General features: G+C 40.0%; 1 protein-coding gene across 6 annotated transcripts in view; it reads right to left on the minus strand.

The window, feature by feature from the left end:
* The window catches only part of SHOC2 (SHOC2 leucine rich repeat scaffold protein), a 111,439-nt gene that overhangs the window by 69,079 nt on the left and 26,102 nt on the right, over positions 1-16,258 (minus strand). For 2 of the 6 annotated variants that reach the window (XM_067709422.1, XM_067709423.1), the window contains exon 2: positions 1,343-1,407. The exons of the other annotated variants lie outside the window; for them this stretch is intronic. The gene's annotated coding sequence lies outside the window, so the exon portion shown is untranslated. The remainder of the gene's footprint in view (positions 1-1,342; positions 1,408-16,258) is intronic. 6 annotated transcript variants of the gene reach the window in all.

Genomic DNA, 16,258 nt, shown 5'->3' on the forward strand with positions numbered 1-16,258 from the left:
TCATTTCTAAAAAAGGATTTGAGTCTAGAAAACATAAAAAACTTAGCAGATTTCTAAGAAAAGGCAAATACTGCACTAAGAAGTGGGCAGGCAATTCACAGGAGATATTTAAAAGTCCATTAAATACTCAATAGCACTAATAATTAGAGAAATATGAAAAGCTATAACTGCCATCAGGTTAGCAGGTGAAAAAGTCTGCTAAAACCAACATGGGAGAAAGTGGAGCTGTGAGAACTCACACTCTGCTGGTAAAAGTATCAATTGTCAAAACGACTTTGGAGAGTAACATGGCAAAAATTTGATGAATTAGAAAATGTCCAGGTAAACCCATTTGATCTATCAATTCTACTTCTAGGTATTTACAGTATGAAAACTTCTGTATTTGCACAAGGAGCCACTGCGGCAAGGTTATACTACCCAATGGAAAAATAAATCACTACACCTAAAGGAAGCAACAGAAACAGATCTCAGAAGAGATGGTAAACAATAAAAACAAGACAAAAAACAGAAAATTCCTTCCAGAATTAGCTCAAGATAGCAGAGTAGAAGGATGTGCACTCACCCTTTTTTATGAGAACACCAGAATCACAACTAACTGTTGAACAACCATCCACAAAAAAAAATGCTAGAACCTACCAAAAAAGATACCCTACATCCAAAGACAAAGAATAAGCCACAACAAGACAGTAGGAGGGGTGCAACTGCGATGAAATCAAATCCCATACCCATGGGTGGGCAACCCACAAACTGGAAAACAATTATTCTACAGAAGTTCTCCCACTGGACTGAAAGATCTGAGCCCCATGTCAGGCTTCCCAGTTGCCTGGGGGTCTGGCAATGGGAGGAGTCCCCGCCAGAGAATCTGGCTTTGAAGACCAGCAGGATTTGATCACAGGACTTCCACAGGACTGGGGAAAACAGAAACTCCACTCCTGGAGGGCACACACAAAGTCTCGTGTGAACCAGGACCCAGGGGAAAAAAGCAGTGACCTCTTAAGAGACTGGGCCAGACCTAACTGCTAGTATTGGAGGATCTCCTGCAGAGGCAGAGGGTGGTTGTGGCTCACTGTGGGGACAAAGACACTGGCAGCAGTAGTTCTGGGAAGTACTCATTGGCTTGAGACCCTCACCTCCCGGAGGCCACCATGAGCCCCACCAAACAGCCTGTAGGCACCAGTGCTGGGTCGCCTCAGGCCAAACAACCAACAGGGAGGGAACACAGCCACACCCATCAGCAGACAAGTGGGTTAAAGTTTTACTGAGCACAGCCCTACCCACCAGAGGGACAAGACCCAGGCTCCACCCACCACCCCTTCCTCCCAGTCAGGAAGCTTGCACAAACCTCTTAGATAGCTTCATCCACCAGAGGGCACACAGCAGAAGCAAGAAGAACTACAATCCTGCAGCCTGGGGAACAAAAACCACAATTATAGAAAGTTAGACAAAGTGAAACAGTAGAGGAATATGTCCCACATGAAGGAACAAGATAAAACCCCAGAAAAACAACTAAGTGAAGTGGAGATAGGCAACCTTCCAGAAAAAGAATTCAGAATAATGATAGTGAAGATGATCCAGAAGCTTGGGAAAAAAATGGAGGCAAGGATCAAGAAGATGCAAGAAATGTTTAACAAAGACCTAAAAGAACAAAAGAACAGATGAACAATACAGTAACCGAAGTGAAAAATACACTAGAAGGTATCAATAGCAGAATAACTGAGGCAGAAAAATGGATAAGTGACCTGGAAGACACAATGGTAGAAATCACTGCTGAACAGAATAAAGAAAATACAATGAAAAGAAATGAAGAATATCTAAGAGACCTCTGGGACAACGTTAAAACACACCAACATTTACATTATAGGGGTCCCAGAAGGGGAAGAGTGAGAGAAAGGACCTGAAAATATATTTGAAGACGTAACAGCTGAAAACATCTCTAATATGGGGAAGGAAACAGTCACCCAAGTCCAGGAAGCACAGACAGTACCAGGCAGGATAAACCCAAGGAGGAACATGCCAAGACACATAGTAATCTAAATGACAAAAATTAAAGACAAAATATATTAAAAGCAACAGGGGAAAACAACAAATAAGACACAAGGGAATTCCCATAAGGTTATCAGCTGATTTCTCAGCATAAACTCTGCAGGGCTGAAGGGAGTGGTACAATATATTTAAAGTGATGAAAGGGAAGAAGCTACAACCAGAACACTCTATGTAGCAAGGCTCTCATTCAGATTTGACAGAGAAATCAAAAGCTTTACAGACAAGCAAAAACTGAGAAAATTCAGCATTACCAGACCAGCTTTGCAATAAATGCTAGACGAACTTCTCTAGGCAGGAAGAGTCCAGTAACTTTAGCAAACCTTGTACATATACAGACTGCTATATCAAAACCTCATGGAAACAGCAAACCCCAAAACTACAACAGATACACACACAAAAGGAGAAAAAGCCACCCAAACACAACACTAAAGATGGTAATCAAACCACAAGAGAAGAAAACAAAAGAGGAAAGGAAGGGGTTTCCCTGGTGGCGCAGTGGTTGAGAGTCCGCCTGCTGATGCAGAGGACATAGGTTCGCGCCCTGGTCTGGGACGATCTCACATGCCGCGGAGCGGCTGGGCCCGTGGGCCGTGGCCACTGGGCCTGCGCGTCCAGAGCCTGTGCTCCACAGCGGGAGGGGCCACAACAGTGAGGGGCCCGTGTACCACAGAAAAAAGAGGAAAGGAAGAAAAAAGACCTATTAAAACAAACCCAAACAATTAAGAATATGGCAATAGGAACATACATATCAATAATTACCTTAAATGTAAACGAATTAAATGCTCCACCCAAAACACAAAGAATAGATACAAAAACAAGACCTGTATATATACTGTCTACAAGAGACCCACTTCAGACCTAGGGACACATACAGACTGAAAGTGAGGGGATGGAAGAAGGTACTATATGCAAATGGAAATCAAAAGAAAGCTAGAATAGCAATACTCATTTCAGACAAAATAGACTTTAAAATAAAGACTGTTAAAGAGACAAAGAAGGATATTACATAATGATCAAGAGATCAGTCCAACAACAAGATATAACAATTGTATATATATATGCACCCAACATAGGAGCACCTCAATAAATAAGGCAAATACTAACAGCCAAAAAGGGAGAAACCAACAGTAACACAACAATAGTGGGGGACTTTAACAACCCACTTCCATCAATGGACAGATCATGCAGGCAGAAAATCAAATAAGGAAACACAGGCCTTAAATGACACATCAGACCACATGGACTTAATTGATATTTATAGAAGAGCATTCTATCCAAATGCCACAGAATACACGTTCTTCTCCTGTGCACATGGAACATTCTCCAGGACTGACCACATGCTGGGCCACAAAAAGCAAGCCTCAGTAAATTTAAGAAAATTGAAATCATATCAAGCACCTTTTCCAACCTCAATGCTATGAGATTAGAAATAAACTATAAGAAAAATATGTAAAAAGCACAAACATGTGGTGGCTAAACAACATGCAACTAAACAACCGATGGATCACTGAAGAAATCAAAAAATACCTAGAGACAAATGAAAACAAAAGCACAACAATCCAAAACCTATGGGATGCAGCAAAAGCAGTTCTAAGAGGGGAGTTTATAGCAATAAAACCTTACCTCAGGAAACATGAAAAATCTCAAATTAACAACATAAACTTATACCTAAAGCAACTAGAGAAAGAACATCAAAACCTGAAGTTACTAGAAGAAATCATAAAGATCAGAGCAAAAACAAATGAAATAGAGACAAAACAATAGTAAAGATCAATGAAACTAAAAGCTGGTTCTTTGAAAAGAAAAACAAAATTGATAAACCTTTAGCCAGACTCATCAAGAATAAAAAAGGAAGAGGACTCAAATCAATAAAACTGAAAATGAATAATAAGTTACAACTGACACAACAGAAATGCAAAGGACCATAAGAGACTACTACAAGCAACTGTATGCCAATAAAATGGACAACCTGAAAGAAACAGACAACTTCTTAGAAAGGTACAATCTCCCAAGACTGAACCAGGAAGAAATAAAAAATATGAACAGACCAATCACAAGCATAGAAATTGAAAACTGTGATTTAAAAACTTCCAAAAAACGATGTCCAGGACCTGATAGCTTCACAGGTGAATTCTATCAAACATTTAGAGGAGAGCTAACACCTATCCTTCTGAAACTGTTCCGAGGAACGAAAACTCCCAAATTCATTCTATGATGCCACCGTCACCCTGATACCAAAACCAGACAAAGATACCACATGAACAAAAAATTGTAGGCCAGTATCACTGATGAACACAGATGCAAATATCCTCAACAAAATACTAGCAATCCAAATCCAACAATATATTAAAAGGATCATACAACAAGATGAAATGGGATTTATCCCAGGGATGCAGGGATTTTTCAACATCCGCAAATCGATCAGTGTGATACACCACATGAACAAACTGAAGAATAAAAACCGTATGATCATCTCAACAGATGCAGGAAAAAGCTTTTGACAAACTTTAGCACCCATTTATGATAAAAACTCTCCAGAAAGTGGGCATAGAGGGGACATACCTCAACATAATAAAGGCCATATATGACAAACCTACAGATAACATCATACTCAACAGTGAAAAGCTAAAAGCATTTCCTCTAAGATCAGGAATAAGACAAGGATGTCCACTCTCACCACTTCTATTCAACACCGTTTAGGAAATCCTAGGTACAGCAATCAGAGAAAAAAAAGGTATCCAAATTGGAAAAGCAGTTAAAACTCTCACTGTTTGCAGATGACATGATACTACACATCGAAAATCCTAAAGATGCTACCACAAAGCTACTGGAGCTCATCAATGAATCTGGCAAAGTTGCAGGTTACAAAACTAATATACAGAAATCTGTTGCATTGCTATACACTAATAATGAAAGATCAGACAGAGTAATTCAAGAAACAATCCCATTCAGACTCTGGGAGGGCTCATGCCAAGGAGTACTTCCCAGAACTTCTGCTGCCAGTGTCCTTGTCCCCATGGTGAAACAGAGCCACCTCCCGCCTCTGCAGGAGACCCTCGAACACTAGCAGTGAATATAAATTATATTTAATAAGGAACATTAAAGACAAGGGGAAGATGGCGGAAGAGTAAGATGCAGAGATCACCTTCCTCTCCACAAATACACCAGAAATACATCTACACGTGGAACAACTCCTACAGAACACCTACTGAACGCTGGCAGAAGACCTCAGACCTCCCAAAAGGCAAGAAACTCCCCATGTACCTGGGTAGGGCAAAAGAAAAAAGAATAAACAGAGACAAATGGATAGGGATGGGACCAGCACCAGTGGGAGGGAGCTGTGAAGGAGGAAAGGTTTCCACACACTAGGAAGCCCCTTTGCGGGCGGAGACTGCGAGTGGTGGAGGGGGAAGCTTTGGAGCCGCGGAAGAGAACACAGCAACGGGGGTGCGGAGGACAAAGCGGAGAGATTCTCGCACAGAGGATCGGTGCCGACCGGCACTCACCAGCCCGAGAGGCTTGTCTGCTCACCCGCCGGGGCGGGCGGGGCTGAGAGCTGAGGCTCGGGCTTTGGGGTCCGAGCGCAGGGAGAGGACTGAGGTTGGCGGTGTGAACACAGCCTACAGGGGGTTAGTGCATCGTGGCTGGCCGGGAGGCAGTCCGGGAAAAGGTCTGGACCCGCCGAAGAGGCAAGAGATTTTTTCTTCCCTCTTTGTTTCCTGGTGCGTGAGAGGGGACTGGGAGCGCTGCTTAAAGGGGCTCCAGAGACGGGCGCGAGCCGCGGCTATCAGCGTGGACCCCAGAGACAGGCATGAGACGCTAAGGCTGCTGCTGCTGCCACCACCAAGAAGCCTGGGTGCAAGCACAGGTCACTATCCACACCCCCCTTCCGGGGAGCCGCCACTGCCAGGGTCCCGGGATCCAGGGACAACTTCACCGGGAGAACACACGGCGCACCTCACGCTGGTGCAACGTCATGCTGGCCTCTGCTGCCGCAGGCTCGCCCCGCACTCCATGCCACTCCCTCCCCGCCACTGGCCTGAGTGAGCCAGAGTCCCCGAAGCAGCTGCTCCTTTAACCCCGTCCTGTCTGAGCGAAGAACAGACGTCCTCCGGCGACCTACATGCAGAGGCGGGGCCAAATCCAAAGCTGAGCCCCTGGGAGCTGTGAGAACAAAGAAGAGAAAGGGAAATCTCTCCCAGCAGCCTCAGAAGCAGCGGATTAAAGCTCCACAATCAACTTGATGTACCCTGCATCTGTGGAATACATGAATAGACAACGAATCATCCCAAATCGAGGAGGTGGACTTTGAGAACAAGATTTAAGATTTTTTCCCCTTTTCCTCCTTTTGTGAGTGTGTATGTGTATGCTTCTGTGTGAGATTTTGTCTGTATAGCTTTGCTTCCACCATTTGTTCTAGGGTTCTATCCGTCCGTTTTTTTTTCTTTTTAAAATATTTTTCTTAATAATTATTTTTTATTTTAATAACTTCATTATATTTTTTCTTACTGTATTTTACTTTATCTTCTTTCTTTTTTTCCTTCCTTTCCTCCTTCCTCCCTCCCTCCCTCCTTCTTTCCTTCCTTCCTTTCTTTCTTTCTACTAATTCTTTCTTTCTACTTTTTCTCCCTTTTATTCTGAGCCATGTGGATGAAAGGCTCTTGGTGCTGCAGCCAGGAGTCAGTGCTGTGCCTCTGAAGTGGGAGAGCCAACTTCAGGACATTGGTCCACAAGAGACCTCCCAGCTGCACATAATATCAAAGGGCGAAAATCTCCCAGAGATCTCCATCTCAACACCAGCACCCAGCTTCACTCAACGACCAGCAAGCTACAGTGCTGGACACCCTATGCCAAACAACTAGCAAGACAGGAGCACAACCCCACCCATTAGCAGAAAGGCTGCCTAAAATCATAATAAGTCCACAGACACCCCAAAACACACCACCAGACGTGGACCTGCCCACCAGAAAGACAAGAGCCAGTGTCATCCACCAGAACACAGGCACTAGTCCCCACCACCCAGAAGCCTACACAACCCACAGAACCAACCTTAGCCACTGGGGACAGACACCAAACACAACAGGAACTACGAACCTGCAGCCTGCAAAAAGGAGACCCCAAATACAGTAAGATAAGCAAAATGAGAAGACAGAAAAACACACAGCAGATGAAGGAGCAAGATAAAAACCCACCAGACCTAACAAATGAAGAGGAAATAGCCAGTCTACCTAAAAAAGAATTCAGAATAATGATAGTAAAGATGATCCAATCTTGGAAATAGAATAGACAAAATGCAAGAAACATTTAACAAGGACCTGGAAGAACTAAAGAGGAAACAAACAATGATGAACAACACAATAAATGAAATTAAAAATACTCTAGATGGGATCAATAGCAGAATAACTGAGGCAGAAAAACGAGTAAGTGACCTAGAAGATAAAATAGTGGAAATAACTACTGCAGAGCAGAATAAAGAAAAAAGAATGAAAAGAACTGAGGACAGTCTCAGAGACCTATGGGACAACTTTAAACACACCAACATTCGAATTATAGGAGTTCCAGAAGAAGAAGAGAAAAAGAAAGGGGCTGAGAAAATATTTGAAGAGCGTATAGTTGAAAACTTCCCTAATATGGGAAAGGAAATAGTTAATCAAGTCCAGGAAGCACAGAGAGTCCCATACAGGATAAACCCAAGGAGAAATACGCCAAGACACATATTAATCAAACTGTCAAAAATTAAATACAAAGAAAACATATTAAAAGCAGCAAGGGAAAAACAACAAATAACACACAAGGGAATCCCCATAAGGTTAACAGCTGATCTTTCAGCAGAAACTCTTCAAGCCAGAAGGGAGTGGCAGGACATAATGAAAGTGATGAAGGAGAAAAACCTGCAACCAAGATTACTCTACCCAGCAAGAATCTCATTCAGATTTGATGGAGAAATTAAAACCTTTACAGACAAGCAAAAGCTGAGAGAGTTCAGCACCACCAAACCAGCTTTACAACAAATGCTAAAGGAACTTCTCTAAGCAAGAAACACAAGAGAAGGAAAAGACCTGCAATAACGAACCCAAAACAATTAAGAAAATGGTAATAGGAACATACATATCGATAATTACCTTAAATGCAAATGGACTAAATGTTCCCACCAAAAGACACAGATTGGCTGAATGGATACAAAAACAAGACCCATATATATGCTGTCTACAAGAGACCCACTTCGGACCCAGAGACACATACAGACTGAAAGTAAGGGGATGGAAAAAGATTTTCCATGCAAATGAAAACCAAAAGAAAGCTGGAGTAGCAATTCTCATATCACACAAAATAGACTTTAAAATAAAGACTATTAGAAGAGACAAAGAAGGACACTGCATAATGATCAAGGGATCGATCCAAGAAGAAGATATAACAATTGTAAATAATTATGCACCCAACATAGGAGCACCTCAATACATAAGGCAAATACTAACAGCCATAAAAGGGGAAATCGACAGTAACACATTCATAGCAGGGTACTTTAACACCCGACTTTCACCAATGGACAGATCATCCAAAATGAAAATAAATAAGGAAACACAAGCTTTAAATGATACATTAAACAAGATTGACTTAATTGATACTTATAGGACATTCCATCCAAAAACAACAGAATACACATTTTTCTCAAGTGCTCATGGAACATTCTCCAGGATAGATCATATCTTGGGTCACAAATCAAGCCTTGATAAATTTAAGAAAACTGAAATTGTATCAAATATATTTTCCAACCACAACGCTATGAGACTAGATATTAATTACAGGACAAGATCTGTAAAAAATACAAACACATGGAGGCTAAACAATACACTACTTAATAACGAAGTGATCACTGAAGAAATCAAAGAGGAAATTAAAAAATACCTAGAAACAAATGACAATGGAGACACGACGACCCAAAACCTATGGGATGCAGCAAAAGCAGTTCTAAGAGGGAAGTTTATAGCAATACAATCCTACCTTAAGAAACAGGAAACATCTCGAATAAACAACCTAACCTTGCACCTAAAGCAATTAGAGAAAGAAGGACAAAAAAACCCCAAAGTTAGCAGAAGGAAAGAAATCATAAAAATCAGATCAGAAATAAATGAAAAAGAAATGAAGGAAACAATAGCAAAGGTCAATAAAACTAAAAGCTGGTTCTTTGAGAAGATAAACAAAATTGATAAACCATTAGCCAGACTCATCAAGAAAAAAAGGGAGAAGACTCAAATCAATAGAATTAGAAATGAAAAAGGAGAAGTGACACTTGACACTGCAGAAATACAAAAGATCATGAGAGATTACTAGAAGCAACTCTATGCCAATAAAATGGACAACCTGGAAGAAATGGACAAATTCTTAGAAAGGCACAACCTGCCAAGACTGAATCAGGAAGAAATAGAAAATATGAACAGACCAATCACAAGCACTGAAATTGAAACTGTGATTAAAAATCTTCCAACAAACAAAAGCCCAGGACCAGATGGCTTCACAGGCGAAATTCTATCAAACATTTAGAGAAGAGCTAACACCTATCCTTCTCAAACTCTTCCAAAATATAGCAGAGGGAGGAACACACCCAAACTCATTCTACGAGGCCACCATCACCTTGATACCAAAACCAGACAAGGAGGTCACAAAGAAAGAAAACTACAGGCCAATATCACTGATGAACACATGTGCAAAAATCCTCAACAAAATACTAGCAAACAGAATCCAACAGCACATTAAAAGGATCATACACCATGATCAAGTGGGGTTTATTCCAGGAATGCAAGGATTCTTCAATATACGCAAATCAATCAATGTGATCAACCATATCAACAAATTGAAGGAGAAAAACCATATGATCATCTCAGTAGATGCAGAGAAAGCTTTTGACAAAATTCAACACCCATTTATGATAAAAACCCTGCAGAAAGGCATAGAGGGAACTTTCCTCAATATAATAAAGGCCATATATGACAAACCCACAGCCAACATCGTCCTCAATGGTGAAAAACTGAAAGCATTTCCACTAAGATCAGGAACAAGACAAGGCTGCCCACTCTCACCACTCTTATTCAACATAGTTTTGGAAGTTTTAGCCACAGCAATCAGAGAAGAAAAGGAAATAAAAGGAATCCAAATTGGAAAAGAAGAAGTAAAGCTGTCACTGTTTGCAGATGACATGATACTATACATAGAGAATCGTAAAGATGCTACCAGAAAACTACTAGAGCTAATCAATGAATTTGGTAAAGGAGCAGGATACAAAATTAATGCACAGATATCTCTGGCATTCCTATACACTAATGATGAAAAATTTGAAAGTGAAATCAAGAAAACACTCCCATTTACCATTGCAACAAAAAGAATAAAATATCTAGGAATAAAACTACCTAAGGAGACAAAAGGCCTATATGCAGAAAATTATAAGACACTAATAAAAGAAATTAAAGATGATACAAATAGATGGAAAGACATACTGTGTTCTTGGATTGGAAGAATCAACTTTGTGAAAATGACTCTACTACCCAAAGCAATCTACAGATTCAATGCAATCCCTATCAAACTACCACTGGCATTTTTCACAGAAGTAGAACAAAGTATTTCACAATTTGTATGGAAACATAAAAAACCCCAAACAGCCAAAGCAATCCTGAGAACGAAAAACGGAGCTGGAGGAATCAGGCTCCCTGACTTCAGACTATACTACAAAGCTACAGAAATCAAAACAGTATGGTACTGGCACAAAAACAGAAAGATAGATCAATGGAACAGGATAGAAAGCCCAGAGATAAACCCACGCACATACGGTCACCTTATCTTTGATAAAGGAGGCAGAAATGTACAGTGGAGAAAGGACACCCTTTTCAATAAGTGGTGCTGGGAATCCTGGACATGTACATGTAAAAGTATGAGATTAGATCACTCCCTAACACCATCCACAAAAATAATCTCAAAATGGATTAAAGACCTAAATGTAAGGCCAGGAACTATCAAAGTCTTACAGAAAAAAATAGACAGAACACTCTATGACATAAATCACAGCAAGATCCTTTTACACCCACCTCCCAGAGAAATGGAAATAAAAAGAAAAATAAACAAATGGGACCTAATGAAACTTAAAAGCTTTTGCACAGCAAAGGAAACCATAAACAAGACGAAAAAATAACCCTCAGAATGGGAGAAAATATTTCCAAATGAAGCAACTGACAATGAATTAATCTCCAAAATTTATAAGCAGCTCAATAACAAAAAAACAAACAACCCAATCCAAAAATGGGCAGAAGACCTAAATAGACATTTCTCCAAAGAAGATATACAGATTGCCAACAAACGCATGAAAGAATGCTCAACATCATTAATCATTAGAGAAATGCAAATGAAAACTACAATGAGATATCATCTCACACCAGTCAGAATGGGCATCATCAAAAAATCTAGAAACAATAAATGCTGGTGAGGGTGTGGAGAAAAGGGAACCCTCCTGCACTGCTGGTGGGAATGTAAATTGGTACAGCCACTATGGAGAACAGTATGGAGGTTCCTTAAAAACCTAAAAATAGGGCTTCACTGGTGGCGCAGTGGTTGAGCGTCCACCTGCCAATGCAGGGGACAAGGGTTCGTGCCCCGGTCCGGGAAGATCCCACATGCTGTGGAGCAGCTGGGCCCGTGAGCCACGGCCACTGAGCCTGCGCGTCCAGAGCCTGTGCTCCGCAACGGGAGAGGGCACGCCAGTGAGAGACCCGCGTACCGCAAAAAAAAAAAAAAAAAAAAAAAACTAAAAATAGATCTACCATATGACCCAGCAATCCCACTACTGGGCATATACCCTGAGAATACCATAATTCAAAAATAGTCATGTACCAAAATGTTCATTCCAGCTCTGTTTACAATGGCCCGGAGATGGAAACAACCTAAGTGTCCATCATCAGATGAATGGATAAAGAAGATGTGGCACATATATACAATGCGATATTACTCAGCCATAAAAAGAAACAAAACTGAGCTATTTGTAATGAGGTGGATAGACCTAGAGTCTGTCATACAGAGTGAAGTCAGAAAGAGAAAGACAAATACTGTATACTAACACATATATATGGAATTAAAGAAAAAAAATGTCATGAAGAACCTAGGAGTAAGACAGGAATAAAGACACAGACCTACTAGAGAATGGAATTGAGGATATGGGGAGGGTGAAGGGTAAGCTGGGACAAAGCGAGAGAGAGGCATGGACATATATAGACTACCAAACGTAAGGTAGATAGCCAGTAGGAAGCAGCCGCAAAGCACAGGGAGATCAGCTCGGTGCTTTGTGACCGCCTGGAGGGGTGGGATAGGGAGGATGGGAGGGAGGGAGACGCAAGAGGGAAGAGATATGGGAATATATGTATATGTACAACTGATTCACTTTGTTATAAAGCAGAAACTAATACACCATTGTAAAGCAATTATACTACAATAAAGATGGAAAAAAAAAAAAAGAAACACTCCCATTTACCATCACATCAAAAAGAATAAAAAACCTAGGAATAAACTACCTAAGGAGACCAAAGACCTGTACTCCAAAAACTATAAGATGCTGGTGTAAGAAATCAAAGATGACACAGATGGAAAGATATACCATGTTCTTAGACTGGAAGAGTCAGTATTGTCAAAATGACTATACTACGGAAGGTAATCTGCAGATTCAATGAAATCCCTATCAAATGCCATTAGCATTTTTCATAGAAGTAGAACAAAAAAATCTTAAAATTTGTATGGAGACACAAAAGACCTAGAACAGCCAAAACAATCTTGAAATCGAAAAACGGAGCTGGAGGAATCAGGCTCCCTGACTTCAGACAATACTACAAGGCTATAGTCATCAAAACAGTATGGTACTGGCACAAAAACAGAAATATAGATCACTGGAACAGGATAGAAAGCCCACAGATAAACCCACGCACCTATGGTCAATTAATCTATGACAAAGGAGACAAGACCGTACAATGTGTAAAGACAATTTCTTCAACAAATGTGCTGGGAAAACTGGACAGCTATGTGTAAAAAAATGAAATTAGAAAAATTTTTAACACCATACACAAAAATAAGCTCCAAATGGATTAAAGACCTAAATGTGAGGCTGAACACCATAAAACTCTTAGAGGAAAACACAGGCAGAACACTATCTGACATAAATTGCAGCAATATCTTTTTCGATCCATCTCCCAGAGTAATAGAAATAAAAACAAAAAGAAACAAAGGGGACCTAATTAAACTCAAAAGCTTTTACACAGCAAAGGAAACCATAAATAAAATGAAAAGACAACTCACAGAATGTGAGAAAATATTTGCAAATGATGTGACGGAGGATGGATTAGTCTCCAATATTTACAAACAGCTCGTGTGGCTTAATATCATCAAAACAAGGAATCCAATCAAAAAGTGGGTAGAAGACCTAAATAGACATTTCTCCAAAGAAGATAAACAGATGGCCAAGGGGCACATGAAAAGATGTTCAACATCGCTAATTATCAGAGAAATGCAAGTCAAAACTACATTGAGATATCACCTCACACCAGTCAGAATGGCTATTATCAAAAAATCCACAAACAGTAAATGCTGGAGAGGGTGTGGAGAGAAGGAAACCCTCCTACACTGTTGGTGGGAATGCCAATTGGTACAGCCACTATGGAGAACAGTATGGAGGTTCCTTAAAAACTAAAAACAGAGCTACTATATGATCCTGCAATCCCACTCCCGGGCATATATCCAGAGAAAAACATGGTCCAAAAGGATACATGCACCCTGATGTTCATTACAGCATTGTTTACAACAACCAAGATATGGAAACAACCTAAATGTTCACTGACAGAGGAATGGATAAAGAAAATGTAGTATATATATATACAATGGAATATTACTCAGCCATAAAAAAGAATGAAATAATGTCATTTGCAACAACCTGGATGGACCTAGAGATTATCATACTGAGTGAAGTCAGACAGACAAAGTGAAATATCGTATGATATTGCTTATACGTGGAATCTAAAAAACAGATGCAAATGAACTTATTCACAGAACAGAAACAGACTCACAGACTTAGAGAACAAACTAATGGTTACTGGGGGGAAGGGTGGGGAGAAGGGATAGTTAGGGAGTTTGGGACTGACATGTACACAGTGTTATATTTTAAATGGATAACCAACAAGGACCTACTATATACAGGGAACTCTGCTCAATATGTACTAACCTAAATGGGAAAAGAATCTGAAAAAGAATAGATACGTGTACATGCATAACTGAATCACTTCACTGTACATGTGAAACTTACACAACATTGTTAATCAACTATACTCCAATATAAAATAAAAAGTTTTTTAAAAAAAGACAAAAAAATGTAAGTTGCAGAATGGTAAAGAATGGTTCCATGTGTATAAAGTTTCAAAACATACAAATTAATGTATATGGCCTGTGATTACATACATACATACATACACAAAGGATTGAGAAACATCAAATTTGGGATGGTGGTTTCTAAGCTGTAGTTCAGGGTAAAGACAAGGTAAGATAGTACACTAACCCAATGTTTGACAAGTGGATTTCATAGAGTCCAAAGTTATGTTTTCATTTTGAAGCAAATGCTCAAATGAACCTTGAGTTCCTCTCCTGGCTGTTTGAAAGATCTAGAAAGACATCTTCACTAGTTATTAGAAGAATATTTATTTAACAAATACAATGAGAAGTAATGTTTTATCTATCAAATTGATTAAAAAATAAAAAAGAACCATGCTGGTGAGGACACAGAGAAACTTGCACCCTCACAGACTGCTGATGGGCATACAATCCAGTAAAGACTTTCTGAAAATGTGGCGTCTTCATAATATGATTGACTTGGCACTTTTTGTTTGTTTGAAGAAAAATATAAATGTATGTGAGAGTTACACATCTGTGTAGGAACACAGAAAAAAATAAAAGAATATACTCTCAAACTGTTCATTTAAGTGCTTACTCCTCTCTCTGGAAAAAACAATGGAGTTAGAGGTTATGAGAGAGATATAAGAGGAAATGCCAGGGAATGAGGTAAAGAAATGGAAGTTGAGAGCAAATCATAAAGGGCCATAGCTACTGAACTAAAAGAGTTTGGACTCTATCACAAATTCTTCACCTAGGATCTTACAAGCACATGGAGGACAGTGATGAAACAGCTATGCATTCTGAGCCTGACTTATCTGGAAAGGAAGTTATGTGTCTGCATGTGCCACAGTCTAGCAGTACTGAAGGAAGACAGATCTGTCATCAAGACTTCAGCTAAGCCCTTTCCCAAAAAGCAAATCTCCACTCCCTCTGCTTTTACCTGCCCAGTCCTAATGGCGTAAGACTTGTTACCTCAGCTTAGATAGGTTGAGAAGTTTATCAACTACTATCACATGATTATCTTTGATTTCCCAAGTAACCCTCTGTGAAGTAGGCACCCGGAGAGTGTTATTCTCATTAACAGATGAGTTAACCAAGGTTTATGGAAGTTAAATCATTTGCCCAATAGCACGGTGGGAATCTGACAATAACACCACTAGAGGTAGCAGCAGTGCTAAATGCTTTTTAGCTCATAGATCGTTAAGTCCTTGCAACGATTCTGAAGCACATTAAAGTCCATTTATAGATAAGGAAACTAAGGCTCAAGAGCAATCAAACAACTTGTCAAAGACCACACAGACCATAATTGGCAAGTCACAAGACTAACACAGTTCTGACTGCAAAACCCTTGTCTTAACCAATATACTATTTCAGAATACATTAAGTGGTTATACATAATCATGTAAATAAGCAGGATTAGACACATGAACCAAGGAAAATTTCTGACAAACCAAGACTTGAAAAGGTAGGACTGACTGCTTTCTATAGTCTGAAGAAATGCTGAATAAAAAAAGCCAAAACAGAAAATCTAAATATCTGTCTTTAAAAAATTATCGCCCCCCATATAGATCACACTAGTAGTTTACTTAGCAATCTGGCATTTAAAAGGTAAATGTTTTCCAATAATATATTATTATATGTCTATATGCATAATTCATATAACCTCAAGTTCAACGAGTTCAACTATTTTCTACTGGGCTTCCCTGGTGGCACAGTGGTTAAGAATCCGCCTGCCAACGCAGGGGACACGGGTTCGAGCCCTGGTCCGGGAAGATTCCACACGCCGCGGAGCAACTAAGCCCGTGCA

This window comes from Pseudorca crassidens, chromosome 16, assembly GCF_039906515.1.
Source record: "Pseudorca crassidens isolate mPseCra1 chromosome 16, mPseCra1.hap1, whole genome shotgun sequence".
Taxonomy (NCBI): Eukaryota; Metazoa; Chordata; class Mammalia; order Artiodactyla; family Delphinidae; genus Pseudorca; species Pseudorca crassidens.